This window comes from Canis lupus, chromosome 26 (assembly GCF_048164855.1).
Source record: "Canis lupus baileyi chromosome 26, mCanLup2.hap1, whole genome shotgun sequence".
NCBI classification, from domain to species: Eukaryota; Metazoa; Chordata; class Mammalia; order Carnivora; family Canidae; genus Canis; species Canis lupus.
In genome coordinates, this window is record NC_132863.1 from 37,192,244 (window position 1) to 37,216,724 (window position 24,481).

Here is a 24,481-nt window from a genome sequence, read left to right on the forward strand (position 1 = left end):
CCAAGGTCATAGAAGACCCATTCATTCCACTTCCCAGTTTGTTCATTCACTCAACAAATATTTTTGGAAGCCCTACTACGTGCCCGGCACCTGCTCCCCTAGGCCCCGGAATCCAACACTCGATGAGCAGGTCCTGTGCTCTCATGGGGCTCACATTCTGGCAGAAGATAGAGAAGAAGTGAATGAGTAGCTTAAAAAAGGTGATTTCAGAGAGAGATCGGGAGGCATAGGGAGTAAGGCGGTGGAGAGGATGGGCCCGGCAGGGATGAGAGGTGCACCCCGGGGTGGGCAAATAGACTAATTTTGGGGGTGGTAGGGGGTGACTCTCCTGAAGTGGGCAGGACCCCTGTCCCCATTGACACTGTCCAGGCCCATGAGCCCTGCAGAAATTCCTCATTGTTCTTGAGTGACTCTTATCTTCTCCCTAAGCCCATGTAGCAGATGGGAAAACAAAGTCTCCTTCGGGGCTGGGAACTTGGCTTCCACTGTTTGACCTCTCCCCATCCAGTCTGGCAGGTGATGGGGGAGAGAATGGGGTGGGTGGTCCTCATGGAGCCAGCATGAGGGAGGCTCGCAAACCGTGGGTGGGGTCTTACACACGCAGCCTCCTGCAGACCCCCCGCCCTGGGCTGGCCGCCCCAGAGGAGCCACTGGGTTTGGAGAGGGAGGAGCACCCATAGTCAGGAAGGAGGAGCCCCCTCCCCTGCACTGCAGGCACTCTGGGGGCAAGGGGCTCCAGGGCTCTCTGGGTACCAGTGGGCAGGCCCCCCGTCCTGGTTCCAGAGGGCAGGTTCAGGTCAGGAGCAGGGGCCCGGTGTGCAGAGAGGGCAAAGCAGGCTGCGTCTCTCTCTGGCAGCCCGGCTCTGACTCAGGCCCCAGGAAGGTCTCTGCGCAGCTACTCTCCCTTCTATGGGAATCTCCTTCCTGCCTCCGCCTCCACCCACCCTCCATGGAGCCATAGAGATCCCAGCTCAAGACTTCCATGACTCCCACGGGACCCAGGTTGAGAGGACGCCCTAGTGACCAGGCCCTCTGACCAGGCCAGGCCAGACCCTCCCAGCACTTTCGAATTAATCCTCCAACGACCTTGGAGTGAGGACTGCTGTCATCCCTACCTGTTGAGCGGGAGCCCCCTCCCCAGCATTTGTTGAGGGAACAAAGGAACAGGGGGGTGACTCCCCCTCTCTGCTGCCCCAGGGTCTTGGGAGGGCACAGAGGAGGCCTGTGTCACGCAGGGGGAGGGGGAGGAGGTCTTCAGGGGCTGTTCTTCTTGGTCCAGAGGCAACACCTGACTCTGCTCTTCACCACGGGGGCGGGGGGCTGGGTGTCACTTTAAAACAGAAAGTCCTGCTCCCACTCACCAGGCCGCTGGCCCACCAGCTCCGTGTCCCCATCCCTGTGGCCTCAGAAGGCCTGGGAAAGGGAGAAAACAGAGGATGGGGGCACCGAGGCACAGGGAGGGGTGCTGACCAGAGGCCATTGGTCCGGGGGCTGCTCCAGGCACCCGGGGTGGACGTGGCCTTGGGTCCACACGCCCGGACAGGGCAGCTTGGTGGACATCTGTCTGGCTGTCTGCCCCCATTTTCATGTGAAAGGCAGGCGGGACATGACACGGGGGACGACGCTGCCATCTGCTCCTGGAAAAGCGCTGTGTTGAGAGCCGTGTGTCCGCAACCAGGGTGGAGAGGCTGGCTGGGGCAGAGGGTCAAGGGGAAGAAAGCCAGCAGCAGGTGCTTGCAGGGCGGCTCATGTGGGGGGTGGGCTCTCGAGGGCAGGGCTGTTCTGGGCTGGGTCACCATCTGTGCCCGTGTCCCTGGAGGCGGTTCTGGGCTCGGCCCGGCTCAGAGGCACCCCTCCCTGCCCAGGGCCCGGCCGATCCGATGCAGCCGGTGCTCGGCCCCTCTCCGCTGCCTGCTGCGGAGCCGACCCCTGAACCGGCTCCATCTGCCTCCAAGGTCTGCCCAGCAGGATCCTGCCTCAGTTCCTCGGCTACCAGAATGTTGGGATGGTCCCTAGGCCACACCTGCTCGGTGGTCAGGAGGTTGTCCCCCTGGGAGGTTCCCTCCAGCTCTGACCCTCCGGGTCTGGACACCTGGACACTCCAACCAGAGGTGGCTCGGGATGAGGGAGCAAAGAGAGGCTCTCCCAGGGAGCAAGCAGGCGGGGGAGGAGGAGGGACACCATCCTCTGGCAGTGCCCCTGTACACTTGAATTTCCAGCGAGGAAGACCAACGGTGGTCTCCTCTTTCTGCAGGGACTCTGCACAGGGGGGCAGGCTCTTTGCTGGCTGCAGAAGCCCCCAGGTCAGGACAGCCCGCTGTCTCACTGCAGACACCTCCCTGCAGCCCAAATTCCGTGCCGACCTCAACAGGATCCCTTTGTCTTGTTTTAGTGGAAAGTTGGTGTGTCCCCTTTTGAGCAGTTCTAGGGGTTGGGGAGGAGGCAGGCTGTTGAGAAGAAGGTGTGCTGCCCGCGTGGCCCAGAAGCGGCAGGAGCATCTGCGGGGGTTTGACGGGTGACTGGCGGGAGGGTCACCCAGACGCAGAAGGAGGAAAGGAGGGACCGGTCTCACTGGCCGCGGCGGGGCAGCCCATATGGGGAACGGAAGGGAAATGCAGGCCCGGCCATTCCTGCAGGGCTTTCTCCCCTGCACACCCGCCGCGCTCACCCAGAGGGAATGCACAGGTATTCTGTTTGTAATTAGAAAGTAATTTAATTAGCTGCTGAAAATGAGGTTCCAGAATTAATATTGAAATGAATTTCTAGCTGTGCCATTCAACATCTTCTCTCCTGCCTGTTAGAAAATCAGGAGGTTGGAGGGAGAGGAGGCCCGAGGAGCAAGCGTGAGGCTCCTTCTTTGGTAGATGCCGCGGCAGCCCAGCTCTGGGCTGGGGAAGGGGAGACACAGCCCCCGGTACCCTCAGACCCAGAGCACCTGCGGGGTCTGGGCGAGACAGGGAGGAAGAGTTACAGTCGACTTTGGGGGTTGATGGCTCTGCCACTCAGCGGCTGTGTGGCCCTGGGCAAGTCACCGAACCCCTCTGAGCCGAGTGTCCTCACATGGAAAACAGGGATGACCTGTTGGGGGATTTGGACTCCTTGAGCTCTGGACTCTGATGTCACTTGTGAGCAAGGCTGTCCCCGGCCGCCTCACCTGAAGTCTCCACCCAGCCCCTCGTCAGCGCCTGTCTCCTGGCAGGTAGCACCACCGCCCACGCTGCGTGTTGCCCTTCTCTCTCTTGTTGTCTGGCTTCCACCGCGAAATTTAAAGTCCTTGAACGAAGGGATTTTGATCTTGTGCTCCTTGCTTTACTCCTAGAACCCATGACACTTGCTGGCCCGCAGCAGGTGCTCAGTAAAGGCAGGTTTGGGTGAGACGGTGAGTGGATGAATGGGTGAGTGGGTGAGTGAGTGAACGGGACGTAGGGCCGCGAGCCCTGGCTGCACGGACAGCTCCTGGGAGAGTTAGCCACCCTGTTCCCCTCTCTCCTCCTTTTCTTCCTTCACTCACTCAACAGTCATCCACAGACTCCCGCCACGTGTCGGGTGCCCTCCTAGGCGCTGTGTGAATACAGCCGTCGGGGGAGAAAAGACTTAAACTCCTGTCCTCTTGGAGGCCGCATTTCGGGGGCAGGAGGCAGACACTGAAGCTTTGTGTAAAGGTTAAATACCCAGCAGAGCGTCAGCTGGGGCTGAATCTTAGGGAGGATGTCGGGAAGGGGGTGGAGAGTGATGGTGTGCTAGTCAGCAGGGCGGGTGGAGGGGACCTCTGGGGACGGCGGCCCGTGGGCAGAGCCCCGGGGGGTTGGAGCAGCCCTCGGGTGTGGGCGTGGGTCAGGGGGCCCTGCAGAGGGCAGAGGCAGGGGGAAGGCCCGGTGGGCACCGCGTGGGGGGTCGGGGGCTGCAGGGGCGGGCGAGGCGGTGCCAGGTGGGCAGAGAGGAATTGGGGGGAAGGGGTGAGGTTGTTCCTGGGGCGCCTGTGGGCGGGGTGAGGGGTTCGGCTTCTACCCCGAGCGAGATGGGAGCGGGTGTCCCAGCACCGGAGGGCCCTGAGCGGGGTTTTGAGGCTCCCCGGGGCCACGCGTGGAGCCCCCACTGGGCAAGGGCAGAGGCCGGGGAGGGGGCACACGGGCTGGACGACGGTGCTTAGGGAGCAACGGGGGGAGAGGGGCTGGAGGGAAGGCGAAGAGGGCGCGGGGTCTGTGCTGTTTCCTCTGGTCCCCTCTTCCCCCTTGCAAGCCTCTTCCCACAGGGCCCCGGGGCCCCGGAGCCCAGGCCACGGTCAGGTGTGCTCACCGCCCACCCAGGGCAGACCGGGGTGGGTCCTGTCGGGCTCGGCCCCCGGGGGTCCCCTGGGCTGGCAGGTGGCTCCAGGTGGAAAGGGGGTGTCAGCGGGGCGACGGGGGGCACCACGGGCAGAGAGGGGTGGCCCCTGGGTGGGCCCAGCCTCAGCAGCGGGAGATCCGGGCCGGGGTGTCAGCGCCCAGGCCTCCAGCATTTGTAAATCAGAGTCACCTGCAGCTCCGGTTACTTACACAGGACAGTCGCGGCGTCCGAAGGCCAAGCTCTGAGACCAAGACGGTGGCAGAGCAGAGTCCAGGGCTTGACTCCTCCGGGGCCCCTTCTTCATGTGCCCGCTGCCGCCCGCCTGCCTCCTGTGGAAGCTTCCAGGAGGCTCTACTGGGCCTTGGGAGGACAGGCTCATTGAGCTGAGGTTCACCGAGGTCTTGCAGGAAGCCTGGGCAGCTCGAGGCCTCCATCGATCAATACCGTCAGCCGAAGCTTCCTGGCAGGGGCCCGGTTCCCAGAAATGGGCTCTCAAGACAGGGCTGTGACAGGCAGGGACATGGGGGACCTGGCCTCCTGGATGCCCTGGCTGGTGGGTGGACGCAGGTCTCCAGGGGTGGCTCTGACCAGGGTCTCGGCAGTCCCAGCGGGAGGGTCCTGGGATCTGGGGGCAAGGGAGGGCAGGACACGGGGAGGGTGCCAGAGCGGGTGCTCACCTGGAGGGCGCTCACCGGGTGGCCCCGCTCATCCAGGAGTGCTGTGCATCCTGGTCACCTGCTGTTGGAGGCGTTGAACACCCTCCACCGTATCACACACCGTGGGCTGGATTTGCCGCTAGATGCCCAGCAGTGACCCTGGCAGTTGACCATCAGTAAGTATCTGTAGAATTGGTCATAGAAGCTGAGCCTGGTGACACCTGTCACGGTGCATCATGGACCCTACCAGCTGCTGAAGGACAGCCTTTTCTAGGGCCTCTGAGCATTGTCTGTTTGCTTGTCTTCTCTTTCTCACTCTGCTCCCCTGCCCCATCAGGCACAAGTGACACTTGAGCCCCCAAAGGTCAGGGGACAATGGGATCTGGGCAGACATGTACCTGGGGCTGAGGAACTACCAGCAGAGTCCCTCCCCAGACTGCTGAGAGGTGCTCCTGCTCCTGCCTTGGGGGAAGATGTGCCACACAGAGGCAGCCTATGTTTACCCCAAGCTGGGGCCGTGCTGGGTGCTAGGGACGCAGGGAGGGAACAGACACTGTCCCCACCCTCAGCAATGCCCAGTCCAACAAGAGCGAACACAAGTCAGGCACTGGGCTGAACCCTCATCCCCCTGCTCGGGGGGAGCAGGAAATCCATCCTGCCTTTGCCCCAACTTCAGCCCATGTCAGGGCTCCCGTGAAGGGGTGCAGAGTAGTACAGGTCAGGATCTGTCTAGTGACAAAATGTAAAGTGGGCTTCCCTGCTGCAGGGTGCATCCAAGTCACTCTATGTCCCTTCCGAGTACTGCAGTGGGTTCCTCCGTGGTCTGCATCCCCCCCACCCTGCCCCCTGTGGTTCCTTCTCCACATTCAGCTACAGGGGCCCTCCTCGACGGGCAGCCCCCTCCAAAGCCAGCATCCTCGCAGCCATCCACAAGGCTGTGCCTGGTCTTTCCCGTTTATATCTCACCCACCCTTGTTACGATGCAAAGCAGATTTATTTGCATGTACAACAATGGGATTAGGAGATAAGATAAAAAGGAAAGCAGTCTTCTGTGGGTAGAAGATCAAGATTCTTAAATAGCTCACTTTGGGCCCAGTATGATGGGAAGACATAGTCCCCACTCTCCTCACTCGCTCCCCTCAGGCACGCTGGCCTGCGTGCTGGGCCACACACACACACACACACACACACAAGTACACATAACTGAGCCTCAGGACCTTTGCTCTTGTCCTTCCCGCCATCTAGAATGTCCTTTCCCAGATATCCAGCCTACATGGCTTTCTTCCTCAACTAACCCAGTCTTTTCTCAAATGTCATCTGATCAACAAGGCCTTTCTTGGTCACCCACTTTAGAATTGTGCATGCGTGCACATACACACACGCACACATACACACACACACACACACACCCTATCCTCTTTACCTGCATTATTTTTCTCCTTCGTAATTATCACCATTCTATATGCTATTTTTTTGTACTTGTTTCCTTCACTTACTCTCTGGCTCCCCTGCTAGAGCAGCAGCTCCGCAGGGCAGGGACATTTGTTTATTCAAGCTATGGCCATAGCACCTAGTGCTCATTTTCTCTTGATTGGGTGATGAGTGAATGGATGGATGGGTGGATGGATGGATGGATGGATGGATGGATGGACAGGTGGATGGGTGGGTGGCTTTGTGTTGTCCCTTCCAGCTGATCTGGAGGCCTCTGCTTTCTCTGGGCCCTGTATGAGACACAGAGCACTTAAGGAATCCCCCCTGCCTAATGCCACAGGGAGGTGGCTAGAGTCCCCAGATGGTGTGTGGACTTTGAGCAAAGCCAAGACTTGGGCTACTGGCTGGGGTAGAGCCAGTAGCAAGGCAGCAAGGCCCAAACACAGAACCACTGTATCCAGGTGTAGGCTTAGCAGAGGCCCAAAGACATTTTATGCTTGACCTATTTGGTGCTTTTTAAATTGCCATTTTGCCAATATTTAAAAATCAGGAGATTTCACACAAAAGCTCAGGCTTCTTTCAAAAGTAAAGAATTAAGCTCCATGAGGTCTCCCTTCTCTCACATAATGATGGGCCAGACCCCATTTATACAGAGCACGAGCGTTCTGGCTCAGGGTGGGCCCCACCCCCACTCCCGCCCATTCACCACGTAGGTCACCTGCCCCCCCCTGCAGGTGGCTGAGTGGGTAACCCTTTCCCCGAGCAACTGGATCTTTGAGGATGACAGAGAGTCCCTATCCTGCAGCATAGGAGCTGTGGGGGGACTTCAATGTGCCTCAAGTGGCAAAGAAGAAACAGAGAGAATGGCCACTGGGAGGGGCATGGGACAGGCACAGAAGCATCTCCATGGTAGTTGTCTGAGTCAACCCGTGGACCCAGCCAGAGAGTGGATGTCTCGGAGAATGCCAGCTCGAGAGAAGGGGCCTGAGGACTCTGTTGCTCCTTCTGTCACCTGGAACCAGGTATATCTTCAGAAAAGGAGAAGGATTGGCACCACACTGTCTGAGGTCAAGTTTCCATCTTCTTGAAAAAAAGTGACTCAAATGGAACCAAAAATAGCTAACATGGCAGGCACTGTTCTAAGCGTTTTCACAGGAAAGTGTTTTTTTATTTTCTCAGGACCCTAAGTAAAGGTTCTGTTATTGCCGATGAGGAAACTGAGACACAGAGTACTCAGGTAGAGGTGGTCAAGGGCGTGGACTCCTGAGAACAGCTGCCTGGGTTCAATTCCTTGCTTCACCCTTTTATTACTGTGTGACCTTGAGTGAACGCCTAACAGCTCCGGTGTTAGTTAGCTCATGGTAAACTGCACCATAATAATCACAGTGGGTTCCCGGGCTGTGCTGAAAGAGCTGCTACCCCTGAGCACCTGGGCCTGAGCTGCCCAGAGTGAACGCGTCACTGGACAACAGATCTCATCTAAACCAACCCCCCTGGAACTTCCATGTGACTTCATGTTCTGCCTCTTCCAGGAAGCCCTCTCTGACCACCACAGGTTTCTGGGCTCCCTTGCATAACATGCTGCTGGGCAGTGCCCCAGACCTCCCAGGTCAGCTTGTCAGTCATGTGCCTCTGCAACCGATGATGATGGTAATGAATGATGACGATGGTGGCGATGGTGGCGATGGTGGCGATGGTGGTGATGGAGGTGATGATGATCGTGATGGTGATGTGGTGATGGTGATGGTGATGATGATGGTGATGATGTGATGGTGGTGATGGTAACAATGGTGGTGACGGTGATGGTGATGGTGGTGATAGTGATGGTGATGATGGTGATGGTGATGGTGATGATGTGATGGTGGCGATGATGGTGATGGTAACAATGGTGGTGATGGTGATGGTGATGGTGACAATAATGAACTATTACTGAGCCCTGATGTGGACCAGGAGGTACATTTCATGTTTGTGTATCACCTCATTAAACTGACCAAAGGCAGACAAAGACTCTGCTGTCAATCCTGCGCCCATCAGGCCTCCTGGCAGGAAGGAAAGACCAGGATGCACAGCTGTTTCTAAGCCCCTGCCATGTACTCAGCTTTTTTACACACACTGGCTCCCTTAACTCTGCAGGATCATGTGTCCATCATCCCCATTTCATAGATCAGCACAGTGAGGCTCAAGGAAGCTGAGGTGACCTGCCCCGGGTCACACAGCCAGTGAGTGGCAGAGGGTGGTCATGCACGCAGTGTGTTTGGTGCTAAACCCCAGATCTGCCCACATGTCCTCCTGGCATTTCCTCCAGACATGAGTGGGAAGAAGATTCCAGAAGGCAAGGCTTGCCCCCAGGTGGGCCATTGGCTCAGAGAAGGTTGTGATGAGACTGTGAGGTAGCATTTTGGGGTTCCCTCCCCTAACCTCCACTGCACTCACTCCACAAAAGGAGACTGGGCCCCCTGCAGAGGCGATGGCTGACCTCTACACACTGACAGGATGGCTTCAGGCATGGCTACATCCAGGGGCTCCTACAACGTCAGTGAGATGCTGCCGCTCATCTCTCAGGCCTGGTTTCCCTCTGTGTTGGTGTCGTTCTCAGACAGGCTCTTCCAGGTGGGGGCAGACTGGTCACTGGCAGCTCCAGGCTTCCATCCACCAACGTAGCAGCCCAAGTAGAAACCAGAGACCTCCTTCCAGGAGTCCAGCTGAGCCCCAGGGTGCTGCTCATCGGCCAGACCGGGGTCACATGAGGAGGGGATTAGGCCACATGGACTGGGAGTGAGAGGAGCTTCCACTGCTGAGCCCAGAGCTGGGTGTCTGGGTGCAAGCTGGGGTGTCCGCGCCCCGGGCAGCAGCAGTGGGTCCCCGGGAGCTGTCCTGCCAGGGAAGTCGGTCTTGGTTGCTGCTTGTGGAGCCTCCAAACCTGCGTCTCTGGTCCTCGCAGCAGCTCTAGAGCCTGCTGACCCCGAAATCCATTTCTTTCTCTGCTCAAACCAGCTGGAGCAGAGTCTGTGGTTTGCCGTGAAGAGCTCTGATACTCTGACCATAAGCCTCATTTTGCAGATGGGGAGACTGAGTCCCAGAGAGGGGAAGTGACTCCCCGGTCACCCAGCTGGCGAGTGTGGAGCTGGGATCTGAGCCCGGGATGCAGGGAGAGGGGTGCCTGCTGCCATCCAGGTGCAGCGGGTCTCCTTCCTGCAGGCGGGGCAGGCCCCAGGGCTGAGCCAGTGGCCCCGCCGCGGTGGCCCTGCAGGAGGACCTGGGCCCGAGGTCCCTCCGGGGTTGGGTGTGGCGCTGTCGCAGCCAGTTCTGATGGATGCTCAGGGCAGGGGCGGACGCAAGGGTGAGCTCTGAGGGCACAGTGATTTTCCAGCAGGACGCGGCCTGGCCCCTTGGGTGTCCTCCTACTGGGCGGGGAAGCCCAACCCCGGAGCAGCGCGGCCCCGGCCCAGGGCCTTCCCGGGGCCCTGACGCTCCTGCTGTCGGCTCTTCTGGGGCAGCCGTGGGCTCCTCAGGGGTGGCACAGGCGGGAGACTCTGGGTCACGTCCCTGGCCCTGACCCCACGGTCTCTAGGGCCTGAAATCTCCACTTGCCCAGGTGTTCAGGCCGTGTGTGTGCACAGGCACAGCTGTCCCTCGGCGTTCAAGCTGCACCTGAGAGCCAGCCCTGTCCCGAGGCCACCTGCAACTCCTCCGTGTGGCTTTTTGTCCCCCCCAGCTGGAGCCAGGTCACCTATCCCTGGGGCACCTCACATACCTCCCCACTGATCTCCTGCCCCCACTCTGTCCCCGTAGCAGTGATGTGACACTTGAAACTGAAACGTGTAAATCGGTTCTTGTCATCTCTCAGCTCATCGTCCCCTGGGGGTCCTCACCTAACTCAGCATCAGTGCCATAGCCCTGGCCTTGACTGTGGGCCTGTGCCACCTGTTTGCCCTTTGCCCTCCACGACTACTCTCCTCATCTCCCTGCACAGCCCTCCTGTGTAGGGGGGAGTACCTCTGTTCCCCATTAATCTTTAAAAGATTGCCTGGTTATTTTCTCTCATTACCCTTATGTCATCATAAAATTAACTTTATTGGTTATTAGCAGACCGTACTTAGTTTTGTCTGTCTCCTGTTGGCCATTTAAACCACTGGACCTTAAGGGTAGAACACAATCCCAGGTACACAGCAGGTAATTGGTAAATATTCCCTGAATGGATAAATGAATTAGTGAATATATAGTGGGCACAGACAGCCACATCCGTGCACACACACACACACACACACACCCTGGTCTCCCCCCTCCTAACAATGGGACCTTTTCCCAATGATGAGACACAGTTCCTGTGAGCTTTCAAGGAGCCCCCCGTGGAGCCAGGCCCCACCTTCAATCCCCTGCAGATACCTGCTGGCTTAGAAAAAGATACTTATTTAGACTTTTCCTCCTCTGGGCAGAGGATCCTTAAATCTCTGTGGATTTATGTCTTGTCCTTCTCATTTCTCCGTGAGGGTGTGGGAAAGATTCATGGAGGAAATAAGAAGGCAACCCAACTTCCAAGAGTCCGGGGGGGCCAAGGCAGCATTTTCACAGGGAAGGAAGCTTTTCCACAGTTGCAGCTGCCCCATGGGTAGCGTCACGCGGTCACCCTGGGGAAGCTCTGCCACCAGCTCCTGTGTCCCCTGAGCCCCCACCTGCCAGTCTGGCCTCCTCCCCACTGTCTCCTCTGTGGTTCCTGCTTCGAGGGATGCGTCTTCTCTGAGCCCCGAGCTGCTCCAGCTGCCCGCTCCCTGCGGGTTTATCTCCACGTGGTCAGGACGCTGCTCAAGGCCCCCCCGGCACCCACGGTTCCCCCCGGGGTCGTTCCTCACCACGGGCTTTGCTTGCCAAGTCACAGACAGGACCGTGTTATGTCACAATACGCCATGAAAGCCATGCTACAACTTTGAACCTCTGTAAATATTGAAAAGTAATGAAATTATATTCTAAGTCTTATAAAACATTCATTGCATCAAGGGCCCCTGGTATCATAAAAATATACACATATACATTAAAAGATAACTCTCCAGGACCATAAATATGACACGAAATTAATATAAGGGCTGGAACGGACATTAAATCTTCTATTCACATAAATAAATATACTTTTCTTTCTAGAGTTTTGGAGGCTGTTTTGGAATAATTTATTTGGCCCAAGTTTGTGACAAAAGCTGATTCAAAGGCCGGGCTTTGGAGCAAGTCAGGTGGGACCTGGGGTCAAGTCCAGGTTTGATCCTAAGGGCTGTGTGACCTTGGGAAGAACATCAGATCCTCTGCGCATCAAGTTCCTCATCTGTAAAATGGTAATAGCAACAGGACCCCTTGTCACCAGGTTCTCCTGAGGACACAGTGGAGTCCCACACATGGACAGCTGCGATGGGACCTGCTGATTGCTCATTAAGCTGGAAACTTTGCTGTTCACCTAGGCTCTTGGGAACTCTCCAGGGGGCCCCCCAATATACCAGGTGCTGCTGAACTCCTAGAGAGAGAGGCCTTAATGGATCTTCATAAATAGTTAAACAATAAAAATATGCTCCTAGGCATATATATATATATGGAAGAGCATAGTGATTACACAATGGGCCCTAATGTAATAAAAGTTACATAGACCAGATTAGAAATACAACTCTCTCTGGCCCATAAATTTGACCTACAGCTTGCACATGAGCTAAGGAAGACATTAAACATTTCATTAATGCTCATTTGTTGGGCCTTTTAGAATTTAGAGCAAGGTCCCCGTAGACGTGTCTGCTGCCCCCACTTTGATCTGCTTTTCTGGGATTTGGAATTCACCCCTGTACCCTGAGCAGGACTTCCCATCTGCTCAAGACTCAAGGGAGTTCATTCATCCAACAGATACTTGTGGAGTGCTGGCTCCATGCTAAGGAAGGTTCTAGGCCCTGGGGATGAAACCCTGAATGACAGCAACCCCCCAGAAAAACAGATAAAAGCCACTGTTCTCTTAGACTCTCTGGGCTAATCAAGTGAAATAAAGACAAGAGGAAGGGAAAACCAGCGGCCATTTGGGAGGGAGGGAGAGAGAGAGGAAGGAAAACAAACACCAGCGCGTTGAAGGTTTGTTCTGTGTTGGGCTCTGACGCGCTGTCCTGCTGGAAGTTCAGGGCGACCCATTGGGTGCAAGGTGCTATGAGGTCCCCCCATTTTACAGATGTGGAGACTGAGGCCCAGAAAGGATAAAGGGACCCAATGGGAAGTGGTAGAGGCATGAACCGAACCAGGCACATCTGGATCCAAAGCCTCTCAAAGGTTTGGAATGAATGAATGGTTTCCAGAATGAACGAATGAGTGGATATATGAGCGCATACACATTACTCTAAGGGCCCCTCCAGCAGGGATCCCTCGAAGACTTTGCAAAACCCGGGGAGAGTCAAGACCTTTCTTTATGTCCTCTTACCTGCTTTCTAATTCCCAGAAATAATCCAGGATCGAGATGGAGACAAGGCACCTGCTCCTCCTCACCTGCTTGCTCTCCCTGCTTTTGCCCTCACCCCCTCCAGTCCGCTGTCCACTCCAGCCAGGGGAATCCTGCGAAAGCCCACGTCAGGCCATGCCGCCCTGCACAGACCCCTCCATGGCTCCCACCTCATTCAGAAGACAAGCCGCAGGCCTCGAGAGGGACCCGGGCCCTGTGTCCTGCCCCGTCCCTCTGCATCCCTGGGCCCAGCTCCTCCCCAGGCTTCGCTCCCTCTGCTCCTGCCACGCCTCCTCCAACACACCAGATACGCTCCCACTCTGCAACAGTTGTCCCTGCTCTTCCCTCTGCCTGGAAAATTCCTCCCCAGGGTCCCCTGGCTCCCTCCGTTGGCAACCTAGGCCTCCTCTGTGAAGCCCACCCAGACCACCTACTTTCTCACTGGGCCTCACCCCTGCTGTCCTTCCTTCTTCTCCACAGCACGTCACCAGCTGACAACCTTCTTACAGTATCTCTGCTGCTGTACGTCTCTCGCTCCTAGAGGGTGTCTGCTCAAGAGGGCAGGGATTCTTTCCCAGGCCGACCCGTGCTCTCCCTGGCTGGAATTGTTTTCATCTCCATTACAACACATCTCAAACATCAAACATGAAAGCCTTTGCTCGATGTGTTCTTGGTGCCAGGCACCGTGGCCGCCTCTATCCTACTGAGACTGGCTGTCAGTGAAGCCCAGGACAGGCCTTTGCTGATGGACCCAGTCACTGTTTCTCTTTGCTTCATCCAATTTCTGTAAGTGATATTTCCCTGCATGACTTACCCATACCTTATTCTGTAAGAAGGTCATTTGAGTAAACTGAGTCCCCAGTTAGAAACTGAAAGTTTCTTCAGACAAAAGATCTCTTCTCCAACGTGTCTGGTCCCTAGACTGCCAAGGGCAGTGCAAGGGAGGCAGAGAGTTTTTGTCTGTCTCACTCACTTCTGTACTTCCAGCACACAGAGCAGTGGCTGGTATACAGTGGATGCTCCCTAAATGTTTGAGTTGGCATGGATGTGAAAGGGATCGGCAGCAGCTGAGGAGAGGGACTTCAGTCGGTGTGGGGAGTCACATTTGAGCTGAGACCTGAAGGATGAGAAGGAGCTACCAGGAAGAGAGGTGGGGGGATAGCATATGCAAAGGCCCTGGGGCAAGAACGAGCTTGGTGAGTTGGAGGAACAGTAAGGAACTCGAGGCAGCTGCACTGGAGAGGGCTGGGGGAGAGTAGAGAGAGATGAGTCTAAGAGGTCAGCAGGGGCCAGGCCGTGCAAGGTATTGAAGGTCATGACAGGGAATTTGGGTTTTATTTTAAGTGCAATAGGGAGCCACTGAAGGATTCAGAGTAGTGACACAATTGATTTATTTGATTTTTTTTTCAAGATTTTATTTTTAAGTATTCTCTACCCCCAACAGGGTGCTCAAACTCACAACCCCAAGAATGAGCCAGCTGTCTTGATCCAGAAGTGCCATGGTGGATTATGGGCTCAGGTTAGGAGGCATGTGGGAGGTTCAGACGCTCTTTGGTGACAGGCTTGTGATTCCAGCTGGGCCGTGTGGGGTCTACACTAAAGCTTAGGGAACAAAGCCTCTGTTTATCATAAGATGAGGCTGTGTCTGGAAATTCTCTTGTTCCCTCGACACGTTCACATGTAGACATCATGGGAAGGAGCGGTGGTTGGACAAGTGCCCCATCAAAAATGTCACATACAATCCAAATGGCCCCCCAAACTCCACCCCCCCAGGGGGACCTTCATCCTTGAGCTTCCCCACTCAGCTTCCCTTCCTGGAGCACAGCCTCTGCTGGAGTCTGCATACAGCCATAAGCTCATGTTAGTTTTGCTAATTGATATAAATGGTTTGCCTTTCACAGCTGAGCATAGGCACTGAGCACGTCCACATTAATTGGGTTGGAGGAGGAAAATTAAGTGCTTCAATTTGCCATTTTTCAAGATGAAAAATGGGAAAGGAGAAAGTCATTTGGTTTAGAAAGAGGAGCTCTGAGTAGCTGACACCCCTTTTGGGGAGGGGACAGAGACTGCCCTGCGGAGGGGTCTGGACTCCTGCGGGGGTCAGCCCAGGGGAGAGGAAGTGTGGAGATGAGGTCACACCTTCTAGCACCTCCAGCAGCCCTTCATATGCATAAAGAATTTTAAAATGACCAAGTGCTTTCCAAAGGCAGGTTCATCCGGCCCCCTGGGTGTGACAGGAGCCTAAAGTTGCAAGGATGGGAAACCTAACTTCAAGAGATATAAGCACAAAGGGTATGTATGAATGGGCTCATAGAACTGAAAGATCCCAAGAGTGGTGTGGGCCTCATGTAGGGCTGGATCCAGGCACTCGAGTCATTTTCTTCCAGTTTGTAGCATTTCTCTCTTCCTCTCCCTACGCTGTAAGGAGATGCCACTTACCTGCACAGCAACCCCGAAGGAAAGACTTTTCTTCCTGGTGGCACCTGTGCATTTCACAGGATTCACCTGACTGGACCAACCTGGTCACAAGCCCATCTTTGACCCAACACTAGGGTCGGAATAGGGGATTTATTTGCTCATGGCCAGGGCTGCCTCTGGAGTGTCTTGGTGCCAGTTACAAAAGGTGCCCCTTCCTCTTGGGAAAAGCAGCCTCACACCAGGACACAGGCTTGGTGAACAAAATTTCAGCCCCTTGTTCAGATACAACATGTTTGGTGTACCCAGCGGTTCTGGGTATGTCGATTACGGGCCTGGATGGTGTGCCTGGCATGGAGTTGGGTGTGGGGTCCACCCCCTTCCCCAAAAATGTGAACTGAGAGTGGAGGATGGAGGTTTCCCAAAGGACAATCAAGGCACTGTGCCCAGAGGGAGAATTCATTCATTCACTCAACATATTCTTAAAAAGTGCCCACTAGTACCAGGCAATATGGTAGGTACTAAAGACACAGCAGTGAAGAAAGGAGGACATTCTTCCAGAAGCTCACATCCCAGAGAGGGAGCCAGATAACAAATGAATTAATGATTAATTACATAATAATCATGACAATCATGCTATGGAAAAAAATACAGTGGGATAGGAGGACAGGGTGTGCTGTATCAGATGGGGTGGCTGGGGAGGGCCTCAATGACAAGGTGATGTTTGAATAAAAATTGGAAGAGGGGAGTCAGGTGATATCTCAAGGAAGAGAATTAAGAAAAGAAGAAAAGAAAAGAAAAAAAAAAGAAAAGAAAAGAAAAAAAAAAGGATGACAAGGCTCTGGGGCCAAAGACAAGTTGGCCTGAGCCCAATATAGCTGGACAGATCCTGCAGGGCCTCGTAGGCCATTGTAAGGAATTTAGTTGCCACTCTATGTGAGATAAAAACCCGCCAGAGAGTTCAGAACAGATGAGGGACAGGATCCGACCTGGGTTCTAACAGGATTGCCCAGATTGCTATACAGAGAGGAGTCTGTCGCAGGAGCCGATGGAAGCAGCAGACTAGGAGAAAGAGGGCGGTGCCTTGGATTCAGATGGTGGCAAAGACGCTGATGCGAAGTGGCTGGATCCTGGAAGTAATCTGGAAGCGGAGCGAAAACAGTGTGCATAATAAGTAAGTGAGATGGTGAATGCCGCCTCTGGGGGATGAGCTGACTAGATACTGAATCAGAAGGAGGCAATCTATTTGTTTAAGTGTAATGCGGACCCTGCCTACCTGTCTCCTCCCCTATGCCCCTCAGATCTCACCACATTCTGGAAGCCGCTGCTGGCTCTCCTCCTCTAGAGCACCTGCCTGGGCTTGGCTGAGCCAGCCGGGCGGGACCTGTGTCATCCAGGGAAAGAGGGACCGTGAGCCGGGTCCTGAGGCTCCCCTGGTTGATGAGGGGGCCGTCCTGGGGGTGGACGAGGGGACACAGCACAGCCCCGCCCCACCTGGAGAAGCCCCCGAGCCTGCCGGGTCTCCAGACACCGAGGGCACAGCCTTCCTGGAGCAGCCCCCCTGCCACGGTCGGCTGGTGCCACCACTGAGGGGTCCCAGAGGCAAACTCGGCTCTAATAGCTGGGAGTCTCCCAATTGCAAGTGACAGAAATTAAATTCAAAAGAGCAAATGCAACAGCAAATGTATTAGCTCGGGTAATTAAAAGTCAGGTGTTTGGGGTGCCCACCCAGCCAGATCCAGGGCCTCCCACAGCTTAGTCATGATTGGGTCCCTCTCCCTCTCTGGGCTCTGCTCTCCCCTGGGTTGGCTTCACTCTCAAGCAGGTGGTCTCCGTGGGGTGACCAAGATGCAGCCCCAGACGACAGAGTCTCTCCCCACCTGATCCAGGAAAAGCCCCAGGGCAGCCTCTCATTGGCCCGTTTCGGGTCACATGTCCTTCCCGTAGCCAATCAGAGCATCCGAGAGGATGGACCGCCCGCTGGTCCGCACCTGGGTCACGAGTCCCTCCTGGTGTTGGGAGTTGGGGTCACACTGCTCGGTCCACACCAGGAGGCCGTGTCCCCAGTGGGAAATCAGGGGTGGACAGGGGTGGACACGACTTAGAAATCGTGGGTGCTCCGTGGTTCCTCACCCCAGAGCAGGAGAGCGAGTCAGAGGTGGGACGTGCGTCAGCCGAGGCCGTGGAGCTCGAAGTGGCCAGAGAAGGGTTTTCAGTGCAGGGCCTCACACGCAGCTCCTGAGGGAGCGGGGTCACCGATGTTTTCCATGTGAAACACCCGCAAAGTTTGCAGGAGGCCCTGGCTCATGGGTGAGGCCTCTCTCCGGGATGGCAGCATTGTCTCCAGAGGGCAAGCCTCATCTGTGCACCCCGAAAAGCAACCTGTGAAGTAGGAGCAACCCCAGGAAGCCCTTCTGTCCATCCCGAATGTTCCCAGGGGCGGCTGATGCCCCCACCAGTGCCTCATCCCCCAGCTTGGAAAACACAAATGAGCAACACCTAATGCAGACTCATCCATCAGGTGGCTTTCCTCCTTCCTGACTGTGGGGACCTGCAGGGACTTCCTTCCCTGCAGGGAAGGGGGGTATGGGGGGAGGAGGGAGGAGTGTGGGAGGAAGAGGGTGGAGGCTGCCAGGAGGACATCTGCTTCCCTTAGAACTGTAGGGAGCCCTGCAATCCCTTTCCATCACGTCTGGGTGCAAATCCACACCTTGTCCCCAAAAGGGTGTGCATGTCTACATAAGCACACACCCACAGGGACACACATGGGTACACATGTGTGAGCACGTTTACATGTGTGTGCAAAACCTATCTACAGCACACATGTGCCTGCCCACACATACATCATCCAAAATGCACACATGCATGGGGCCATGCACAACCCCCAAAACACAGCATTTCGTACCGTCTCACACACACACATGCACGTACTTCCTGAAACAGTTGTGTGCACAATGCCCCACAGTATACACGCAACCTCACACATGGGGGTGGAATCACTGATTCTGAAGCCAGGCTGCTTGGCTCTAAATCCCAGAGTCTGGGGACAGTCCCAAGGGCTGGGATCCTCTAGCAAAGTACGTGTGCACTGGGTGTGCAGGTGTGTGCTGTAGCAGGACACCCAAGGGCTGGTGTGGGCCTGGGCTGTGTGTGCCATCTGTGTATGTGGGAGTGGAGTATGGATCTTGCATGATCACAGCATGTGCACAGGGATTATAGGAGGTGCCTCACGTTGAGAGGTTTTATCGCCTCCCTGCACAGCATTCCCTGTGGCATTTTCTTTCCCAGACATGCACAATCTCCAAGGCTGGTAAAATGCCACCAGCTAGATGCTGCCAAGACCTGCCTGGCCCTGGCCTCCTGGGGAGAGACAATGAATTCTCCTCCACTGTTCACTGGCTGCATCTACCCCAGCAGGGCCCGGAATCTCTCATACATCCTGCCTGCTTCCATCGCCTCCTTGACTCAAGAACGGACATCCTTCTTGGAGGATGAAGCCCAGCAACCCCAAGGCAAACAAGACTGGAGTCCTCCCATCTCTCATTAATTTTTAATAATAACGATGACAGTAAAAGAGCTACCATTTATTGAGCAATGACCACATGCTGGCCACTTCTGCCACTACCTCAATTAAGAGCCCAGGATCTCACTCAACCCACCCTCCACAGAGCCCAATCCAGTAGTCATCCTTACGACTTATAGATAAGGAAACTGAGGCACAGGGTGGGCAATGAGTGACCCAGGTTGTAAGTGGTAAAAGCAGGACCTGACTCCGGTAGACCAATTCCAGGGCAAAATTGTCTGGAAATTTGTGTGCAAGATTACATGCTGAAGCAGAGGCTTCCTGATGTGCGATCTTGCTGACACCTGCTTTCTTATCTACTGCTTCAGCCACACTCTGGACCCTTCCTCCCTGCCCCTTCTCGCCGAAGTGTTGTTGAAGTTTCCATACTGTTCCACATGCTGTTCCATCTAACTGGGAGTCTTTTCCTCCCCCCACTCTGCCTGGGAGGCTTTGGGTTGTCTCTCAGGCTGTAGCGCCAAGGTCATCACCATCTCTCTTTACAATTTTCTCTGATCCCAGAGTGGAGTTAGTTGTTCAATACTCCGTGTGCCCATCACACTGTGCTCAAAGCTGTGTCAGAGTATCTAACTACAGTGAAAGAGAGAAAAGTTGGTCGACAGGATGAGCAGATTGATGAGAAACTCTAAATATCAGAAGACAGCAATACAACAAATGTGAAGTACAGAGCAAGAAAGTTAGCATAACCCAGTAGTGATCGATCAGTGATGAAGAACCAGGACAAAATAGTTAGGCGTGATATGTATATGTTTTTGGAGAGAGGGTCAGTAATTTATCACATTCTCAAAGGAGTCTGAGAAACAATGTGCTTAGAAAAATATTTATATGCAAAGCGAAAAGGAGTTAACATAGAACATTCTAAAAGAAAGTGAAAAACTCTGTGTATTTCTGTTACCTTATTATTTAATCACATGTAGATATTGACTCATTAAATGTATCAACAAAGAATAGAAACGGTAAATATAAGTACATCACTTAAAAAGCAGTTTTTAGCCCCAGGAGGAATAATAATAGAATGACCTAATGAACTCTGGTGTCAAGTCAGACAAAGCCATGTAAACGACTCAAAATCCAACAGCATATAACTTCATTATTGTTACCTAAAAGACAGGATGTACATGTTGTATGGTCCTAAGAACATAAAAGGGTACAAGAGTTCTAAAGTGTATAAAATTATATTTTTAAGATCTTATCAAATTCAAAGATTTAGACATAGAGGGGGAAAGCCAGGTACGTATCATACATTTATCAGCTTAGCGGAGACATGAGCCTTACCTGGTAGACAGAAAAATTAGATAAAGTGTATAATGTGCATACATAGACGTGAGCCAGGTAATCACTCCCTTCATGAATTCAAAGAATCACTGACGTCACAACATAAGTGAGCACATACCCTCAACGTCACAAACAAGAATCCAGACACCACCCCCCACTACCTACCTAAATCTCTGCTAACCATTATATAAATCACAGCAAACAAGCTTCCGTACCATGTGCTGTTCATGGTCAAGGACAGTAGGGTTCAACTCCAGGGGAAGCCAGTTCTTTTCCAGCTGTTTCCTCCAATACCCAGAAGACATAATGCTACCGTTTCCCTTTGAGAGCGTGAGTGCTGCTGGCTGCGGGGCCAACAGCAAAGTTCAGGTCAGCATCCGCAGCCCAGCAGGAAGCACAGCTCCACACAGAGAGTCCGAAGAAAAGACTCTGCATCCAGAAGGATGGTCCTTGAAGAGAGAGCCTCCCTTCTAAGTCAACCGTGCACTCTGCCCAGAGACCCACGGGCCCCAGAACTTACCCACTTGAAAAGTGCGACCAAGGAAAGAGGAGTGGCTCTTCAGCAAATCACGGGGAACCCCCCCACACACACACACACAAAAAAACCCTAGAAGAAAATCCCTAGTTTTCTTTTCCTGGTGGCGCAAAGACAAGAAGGAGAAGAAGACATGCTCAGGAAGAGCCAGGTTGCAGAGCCCTGTGAGCAAGGCAGTGGGTCTCGAATGCGGAGTAATCATACTGAACCAAGCACGACGGAACGGTGACTCCAGAACAAATCCCAGGAGAGATGAGACAGTAGCGATCTTGCCAGGTGCTGGACTAGGCACTGGGGTATTACACTGGCTTCTCTTCCTTGAGGGGCCCCGGTCCTGGGGAGACAACTGTGTCAACAGGTCATCTCAGGATGGGTGGTATGTGCCAATCCGTGGAGCGCTAAAAGCCCAGATGGTAAAGACTGTGACCTCCTGGAGAGTGAGGACTGTCACCGTATCCATGAAATCTATCCACAGGCCTGACCCCCGCCCCCAGGGCATTGAGGACACATCTGAGGTGGAACAGCCTGGTGCAGAAGCCAAAGTAGAACCGTGTCAGTCCCGGGCTCGTCCCTAACTCTGGGACTTGGGAAAAGTGATTCTACGTCTGTGTCTGTTACTTCATTTTTAAGTTGAAAATGCTAATAAGCAGCATCTGCCCCCTATGGCTATAATAGAGAAGATTAAATAATAATTTGGTTGCACCTGGTACATAATAGTAAGAAAATACCAAAAATTGTCAATATTATTATTGTTGTTGTTGCTATTATAAACGAGTGGTGAGTGTCTAACTACCCCAGTGGAAATCAGGGTAGTTACTTCTTACCCTGTACTCTTGGAGAGTGTGGGGCGGGAGCCACCTCTCAAGGCATTGTGGGGATTTTCCTGCTTTGCAGACTTTAACCCATTTTGCAGACTGGAGAATGGAGATGAGGGGCCTGGGGCGTGGGTATCCTAGGGCGACCCAGCGAGACAGAGGCAGGGATGAAGGCTGCAAGGGATGACCCCAGTGCAGGGCACCAGCAGCTGGGTGACGAGGAGCAAAGTAAGGAGAAGCCTCACTGCACGGCCTCCTGCGGGGGGCATCCGGGAGAGCAGTGTCATGGCACACAAGGCTCCCAGAGAGCCCAAAATTGCACCCCTCTTCCTTGCTTTTCTGGAGAAGCAGTGGGCATCGTCTTGGGGATAGGGCCAGTTATTCCAGCAGCTTCGACAGCCATCCCTCACCCGGATGGACCCATGGGCAGTAATTCATGGGGTTAGAGACCTAATGGGCTCCAAGCCTTTCCCAAGAGTCTGTCACCTGTGCAAAGTCTGCCCCTCAGGAAGATGAACTGAATGACAGGACTGTCAGTGAGCAGCCCTGTGTCCCCCGCTGGCCACCCACCGGTTCTTCCCCTCGAGGGCAGCTCAGGACACCTCCCAGACCTTCCTGATGAAAGCATTCCTGCTTCCGGCCCCTACTGCACCCCACAACCAGACCCTTAGCCTGGGCCCTAGCCTCGCACCCATGGTCTTTGTTCCCTGGGCCCCCCGCAACAGGTGGGTCGTCCATTTGTTTTGTCATGCTTGTATTCGAGAAGCGTCTAATAAATAGACAAGTACAAAGAATATGAATAAATGCACATGTATCAAAATACCCAGAATGGACAATCGCTAACACTTCATCGTACTCATGTCTTTGGTTCTTCTTGCTAATAAAGGCAATGAAATTGAAGATAGAATTAAAGTTTCTTTTATCTCTTGCAGTGGCCCATTTCCTCACCTTATGGACTATCACTGAATTTGATAAACTTTGGAGAAGTTTTAGCTTCATAGGGAAGTTGAGTGGAAGGTGCAGAGAGTTCCCCATAAGTGGCACATTTATTACAACTGACGAGCCCGCGTTGACACATCACAATCGCCCAGGGACTATAGTTTACAGTAGGAGCTCACTCGTGGCTGTGGGGTACGTTCTATGGGTTTGGACAGATGTGTAATGACATGTACCCATCATTATAGTGTCATACAGAGTAGTTTCACTGCCCTAAAAATCCTCAGTGCTTTCACTCCTCCCTCCCCTGCAGGCAGGTGGCTTTAGTTAAGTGTTGTCGATCATGTTTTCCTCTGGGCACCATCTCAGCTCTCTCCTCGTCCTGCACGTCCTGGCTAGCGGCCTTCTCACCCATCATCTTGAGCGCTTGCTGCCCGGGACACCTGCAGGAGGAGCAGGTTCCAGGTGGGGAATATGGGGGCTCAGTTGGGGACCTGCTATGTCTGAGGTGCCCACAGACGTCCTAGTGGGCTCTTCCGGGAGCACCTGGAGACTCACATCTGGAAATTCAGAGAGGGAACAAGCAGACCGTGGGGTAGGGGCTCTGTGTCCCAGGCAGTCACATCTCCCATAAGGCTCCGTGTCCCAGGCAGTCACATCGTGGGAGGGGCGGAGGCTTGTTACTGTTTACTCCTCACTCTTTCCAGAAGCTTCCCTGGAGCTCAGCTGGAGTGCTTCCTCCCCTCCCCTCCCGCACCTACTGCTGATATTTACTCTTCCACTGTCTGTTGTGCTAAGTGCACAGCTTGTTTGTGAGATATGCTAATAAAGCCACCAGGTCATCACATTAGCAGTTCCTTGCTGAGACCTCCCTTCTTCGGGGGGCGGCAGGCACCCAAACACAGGCCCCATAGTCAGGCTAGCACAGCTAATGATATGCTTCCAACAGGAAGGCAAGCGGCTTCCTGAGGCTTCCACGGACTTGAAACTGCTGATAGATTCCAGAGGGTAGAACCCACCAGGCTGGCCTGGATGCCGAGAGACACTTTCTGGACCAGCCAGGTTCCCCATCTCCCCGTTTGCCAGAAGGGGATCTGGGGTCCAGAGAGGGGCTGACGTCTCTCATTATGCAGATGAGAAAAGATGATGCATCCATCAGCTCAGGGCTGGAGACCAGGGACCAGGCTTCCTGTCTCCACAGGACAGCTCTCTCTAGGCCCATCTCACCTCTTCCCTGCCAGTAGAGTGACCTTCCTCCCCAGTGTGGAGGGTCATACAGGGACCAGACTCTGTGTGCGACCACAGTGTGCTTAGAAAAGGAGGGCCGTGGCTCTCCCCTCTGTCCACCCAATCCTGCCCACCGACCTACCCTCCTCCTGCAGGAGGTCCACATGCTGCCAGGCCTCGCCCAGAGGCCCATGGTTGGTAGCTTCCAGACTACCTCATGCTTTCCCACCGCCCCATCTCCTTGACCAGCACTCTCTCTGTGTGATCCAGCGCACACACTCCTGGTGTCTGCGGTTGACAGTTTTCCAGACTGTCCACCCTGTGTGTTCCACTTCCAGCCACAGTGACAGGTCCGACACCGACATCTGCTCAAGTTGGTCCAATGGAAACACACTGGGGATGTCAGCTGGATGGAGAGCGGAAGAGAGGCCCTCCTTCCTCTGGGGTTTCCTGAGAGTGATGCAAGTCTGGAGCATATAGGGAGTTCGAATGGGAAGCCAGCCCAGGTAAAAGGACTACCGGCTAAGATGTGTTGGGTTAAAAGTGACAAACAAATCCACAAAAAAAAAGAATTTATATTAGTTTAATAGAGCTCAGCTCAATCCCCGTACTCTGAGAACTTTGTCAGAATTCTTGCCCCAACTCTCAGCTCGCCTTGCCTCTGCATCAGTTTCTCTATCAAGCCTGACATTTTCTACAGCGTCAGGGATGGCCTCCCCATCTCGGCCCCTCCAGCCAGACCCTGATGCCAAAGTCCTGGGACTGACTTCATCTGGACCAACCTGGGTCACGTGTGCAACTCTGAACCCATCCTGTAGTCAGGGGAAGGGG

The 24,481-nt window shown here is 54.3% G+C and overlaps 1 long non-coding RNA gene across 2 annotated transcripts; it reads right to left on the reverse strand.

The window, feature by feature from the left end:
• Window positions 1–15,849: 15,849 nt before the first annotated feature.
• On the reverse strand, window positions 15,850–20,206 carry LOC140617902 (uncharacterized). Of its 2 annotated transcripts, none has more exons than XR_012018046.1 (3): window positions 20,138–20,206; window positions 17,413–17,661; window positions 15,850–16,420 (listed from the first exon to the last, which is right to left on the reverse strand). It is a non-coding gene; the product is annotated as an uncharacterized lncRNA (long non-coding RNA). The 2 variants fall into 2 exon arrangements; XR_012018048.1 differs by lacking the exon at window positions 15,850–16,420 and adding an exon at window positions 16,434–16,663.
• Window positions 20,207–24,481: the final 4,275 nt, after the last annotated feature.